The 5,397-nt window shown below is 38.3% G+C and overlaps 1 pseudogene; it reads left to right on the top strand.

The window, feature by feature from the left end:
• Positions 1-4,121, top strand: part of LOC107737052 (uncharacterized) — an 18,873-nt pseudogene extending 14,752 nt beyond the window's left edge.
• Positions 4,122-5,397: the final 1,276 nt, after the last annotated feature.

The raw sequence follows: 5,397 nt of genomic DNA, 5'->3' as shown, positions 1-5,397 counted from the left end.
TAAAAAAATATATAAATTTAAACAATATAAAAATATTAAACCGTATGTAATACTTTTATGTTTTACAGAATTATTTATTTTACATGTGTATATTGTTAATTATCATTATTAATATAAATACATAAAATAACAATGTTTGAAAATATACATAAATATACAAATTCTACAATTATTTCTGCATCTCTTGCTATTTCTTCTGAGTTTAATTAACGTGAACGGGAATGAAATGAATCCTCTTTTGTTCCAGCGTAAGCAGATGGAGTTGGGTGACAGCATGGATCTCTCCTCGTACCTGCTGAAGCCGGTCCAGAGGATCAGTAAATACAGTCTGCTGCTGCAGGAGATCCTGGATGAATGTGTGCCGGATCAGAGCGGAGAACGAGAGGAGATCCAGGCGGCTGTAGAGGTGGTGCGATTCCAGCTGCGGCACGGGAACGACCTGCTCACCATGGACGCCATCCGCAACTGCGATGTTAGTCGTGATGTTTCAAGTTGGATTTTGAACAATCTGTAAAAAAAAAAAAGCAATTCACTTTTTTTTTTTTTCTTTGGAACAAGAATTTTGGTCTTTTTCTCACATCTGAAACTGGTTTTCCAATTTTTCTGTAGTATATACTGTAAGTTGTAATCATGCATTTTTTTTCTTGTTGTGTTGTCTCTTCAGCTAAACCTGAACGAGCAGGGCCAACTGATTCGGCAGGATGAATTCTGGGTAATTTTCCGTAAGAAACGTTCCCTTCGGCGAGTGTTTCTCTTCCAAGATGTCATCCTCTTCACCAAGACCAAAAAAAACAACCGTGGAGATGATGTATATGTTTACAAAATGTCCATCAAGGTATGTGTGAGAATATTAATGTTTCTATTCATCATAGAATCATGAAAAATAAAATGTATCAACATAATATTCGGCAGCACAACTGTTTTCAACATTGATATCAGCAAAATCAGCATATTAGAATGATTTCTGAAGATCATGTGACACTGAAGACTGGAGTAATGATGCTGAAAATACAGCTTTGATCACAGAAATTACAGTTTACAATATATTCAAATAGAAAAAAAGTTATCTTAAATTGTAATAATATTTCATAATTTTATAGTCAAATAAATGCAGTCTTGGTGAGCAGAAGACTTTTTTCAAAAACATTTAAAAAGAAGGAAAGTAAGAGAAAATGTTAATAATAACTGACCCTAAATATATATTTTATTTTCATGTGTTTTCCCTAGGATTCAAACCCATTCATTCAGAGTCAAAATTTACAAAAAACCTTGCAAATAGCCAATACTCATTTTCTGTTTTCAAATACAGTTTAATTTGCACACTTTTTATTTCATTTAAAGTTTGCTTAACGTTTGTCTGTAGACCTGTGAGATTGGAATGACCCACTCGTGCGGGGTGAGCGGCCGCAGTTTCGAGATCTGGTTCAGGAGGAGACGCTCTCAGGACACTTACATCCTACAGGCAGAGACACGGGACGTCAAAGAGGTCTGGACCAGAGACCTGGAGCACATACTGTGGGAACAAGCACTGAAGAGCAGAGGTCAGAGCATATCACAATACAATATTTGGCCGAGATACAACTATTTGAAAATCTGGAATCTGAGGGTGCAAAAAAATCAAAACATTGAGAAAATCAATTTACAAAATATCTTCATGGAACATGATCTTTACTTAATATCCTAATGATTTTTGGCATAAAAGAAAAATACAAAATTTTGACCCATACAATGTATTTTTGGCTATTGCTACAAATATACCCCAGCGACTTAAGACTGCTTTTGTGCTCCAGGGTCACAAATGGTTAGAGGTTACTGTACACATTGTTTGTGCTTGTATGTGTTTGTAGATCTACTGGACTTGATTTTTGTGTTTCAGAGCTGAGGAGACAGGAGAGGTTGTTCATGGGAATGGGTTGGAAACCTTTTGCCAGCATTCAACCCAGAAACACGGCCGTTAGCAATCACGCTGTGAACGGTGATGTCACAGGAAGAGGTATTTATCAGCCAATCACAGGCTGACAATTTGCATGCATATAACTCTGATCTCATAGTAATAAACTCAAGGGTGTAAGAACGGTTTGAAAAATATCCTGAAATGCCAGTTATTCTAGTGTATTTATTATGAAAATTTCACAGTTAGGATAAAAACACTATTGCAACAACTACGAATTAAAAATACAAAATTAATGCATACTTTTATCAAAGATGACTTCTATTCTGTTGTCTTTTTTCATCAGGTAGTTTATTTTCTGTCAGAGTCTTGGCACGCAAACTTTACCAGGTGTGGCTTGGGTCATGAATATTAATTACTCTGAGATGTTCACGCTAACTAATCTGCAACTAAATCGCTGAAAGGCAGATGTTGGTTAGCGAACGCTAGCTAGAATATGATTACTGCTTAACACTTGTGCATTTGTTCAACCCAATCCCAGGCTGACAGAAGCTTCTGCTTGATTTTAAAGAGATAACTCACCAAAAAATAAAAATTCTGTCATTTACTGACCCTAATGTCGTTCCAAACCTGTATGACTTTCTTCTGTGGAACAAAAAATTAGATATTTTGAAGAATGTTGGTAACCAAGTTTATTTTCTGTCAGAGTCTTGGCACGCAAACTTTACCAGGTGTGGCTTGGGTCATGAATATTAATTACTCTGAGATGTTCACGCTAACTAATCTGCAACTAAATCGCTGAAAGGCAGATGTTGGTTAGCGAACGCTAGCTAGAATATGATTACTGCTTAACACTTGTGCATTTGTTCAACCCAATCCCAGGCTGACAGAAGCTTCTGCTTGATTTTAAAGAGATAACTCACCAAAAAATAAAAATTCTGTCATTTACTGACCCTCATGTCGTTCCAAACCTGTATGACTTTCTTCTGTGGAACAAAAAATTTGATATTTTGAAGAATGTTGGTAACCAAACAGTTTTGGGTCCCATTGACTTACAGATGAAAAATACTACTGTATGTCTATGAAAAAGTCAATGGGACCCAAAACTGTTTGGTTACCAACATTCTTCATGAGAATGATTACAGAATTGTTTCATTTTGGGTGAACAATTTCTTTAAAGCTCTCGTTTTAACACAGCAATGCTTCACAATTTCATTTAACTCGCGCTGCAGCCAAACAAAATCTACGGAAGCCTGTCTCTGCCACAGAAGCGAAAATAAAACATGTAATTAGGACTTTTTATCTCATAATTCTGACTTCTTTTCTCACAGTTCTGTGGGCAAATAGCAGAATTGCGAGATATAAACTCAGAATTGTGATATATACAATAGAAAAAATTTAGAATTGTGGAATATAAAGAAAAAAAGAAAAAAATTCTCGGAATTCTGACTGACTTTCTCACAGTTCCAAGTTTCCATCTTGCAATTCCAAAAAAAAAGTCAAAATTGTGAGATATAAACTCAGAATTCTAAGATTTTGTCGGAAACAAGCTTTCATAAAAATCAATCTTTCTCAAATGCAGACTAATGATCTTCTAAATGTGAGGACATACAGTATAATAGTTGCTACGCCCCTAAAAAAAAGCCTAATTTGTAGATGCTTTAGTTTTATTTAATAAACTAAAGCCCTTTTCAGTCATTACCTGAATTTTCCATTACTTCTGACAGAAGTTGTAGGAATACTGAAAACAACCAATCCCTTGGTGTCCAGCCTTCAAAGGGGCGTGGCTTTGCCACGGCCAGATTCGATTGGCTCTGGCAGCAGCACATCAACCGCGGGCAGCCACTCATCATCCTCGTCTGGGCGGGGCTCCATGTCACCCAGCGTTTTCCAAGGAAAATGTTACAGTAGCAAAAACTCCTCCTTACTAATATAGGAAAATTAATAGTGTCTGTATAATAAAGGAAAGGCCTGAATAATATCTCTAAAAATCTCTCTCGCCGTCCTTTCTTTATAGATTCCTTTACAGAGAACACAGGTTTATTTAGCTGTGCTGATCATAATTGCCCCACAAGAAGGAGAGCATCTGTGTCGTCACTGCTTCACTCCAGACCTTCAGTGTGTCGGACGTCTCCCGCTCATGTTCTTCAGTATGGCTCGCCAGCCCTATCCAGGAAGAAGCTCAGTCCACAAACAGATGCTCACGGCTCTCTCAAGGTTGAGAAATGAACGCACATCAGCTCTGCTGAAAACCCAGTGAGCTGCCTGTCTAGGCAACATTTTCAGACAAAGTGATGCTGACTTATACCACACTAAAAAAGCTGAGTCCAATGTACTGTCTTAAAGGAACACTCCACTATTTTTGAAAATAGGCTCATTTTCCAACTCCCCTAGTAAACAGTTGAGTTTTACCGTTTTCGAATCCATTCAGCCGATCTCCGGGTCTGGCGGTAGCACTTTTAGCTGTAGCTTAGCATAGATCATTGAAGAGGGGGGAGGGGGGAGGGGGGGAGTAGAGCGCAATCTCGTGAGTACCCCCCGGCCTGCGAGGGGCGATGGGGGTATGTGACGAGAGGGGTGGGGCAGAGAGCCGTGGGAACGGAGCGAGGCCGGTGGAGTAAATGCTGATGCGCGACACCTACGCCACTCACCGGTCTCGAGTCCCACGGAGGAGCTCCGGAAGGATAAAAGGAGGAGTGACGACCAGGCCTGGACTTTATTTTGTGTTTTGTGTGCGGCAGTCGTCCGCACCTCTCGTCACAGCCACAATATAGCAAATCTCATCTGCTTGATTGCTTTTGCTAAATGAAAAAGCTAAATGCAACTATAAGGCGTGAAGATATTAAGACATTCTAAACAGGAACATCACGATTTTCTGTAAAGCTGCTTTGCAACAATGTGTATTGTGAAAAGCGCTATACAAATACATTTTACTTGACAAGTACCAGCTCCCTTAATGGGATCATTAAATGTGTGCAAACATTAAATATATGCAATTGATAAATTACATAATTTGTGAATGATACTAATGACACAACGTTTCCACAGGCATGCTTACATCTCTCCAGAAGCAGTTCACCGATGTCAGATCAGATTATGAGATGCTCCAACCAGTTAAATCTGCAGGAAACTCATGTCAGGTGTCACTGTTTGGATTCACCTGCTGAAGAACAAACCAGAAAAGAACAGATTTCAGATTTTTGTGTGAATAAATGCAGTGAGAAAGAAGAAAAAAGCATAAAACAAGATCTGAGACTGTGGACAAGTTCTTTACTTCCAGTATTGACCATCTGAGAACACGTGTGAGGAACTACGAGGACATTTTCTTGTTCTGGCGGTTCTGGAAAAACAACATAAACATTCTGTTAAAGCTTGACTTATTGTGCAATTTTGCATGAGACAATATTTCTTGATGAACTGTAAAAATGTGTTTTGAAATCAGATGCAATGCATATGCAATGTTCAATATTCCAAATCCACACTCTCAGAAAAAAAGGTACAAAAGT

The sequence above is a fragment of the Sinocyclocheilus rhinocerous genome, unplaced genomic scaffold (genome assembly GCF_001515625.1).
Source record: "Sinocyclocheilus rhinocerous isolate Xijiao unplaced genomic scaffold, SAMN03320098_v1.1 scaffold464, whole genome shotgun sequence".
Lineage (NCBI taxonomy): Eukaryota > Metazoa > Chordata > Actinopteri > Cypriniformes > Cyprinidae > Sinocyclocheilus > Sinocyclocheilus rhinocerous.
Note: the sequence above shows the minus strand (reverse complement) of the source record. Positions and strands in the feature narration are given on the sequence as shown.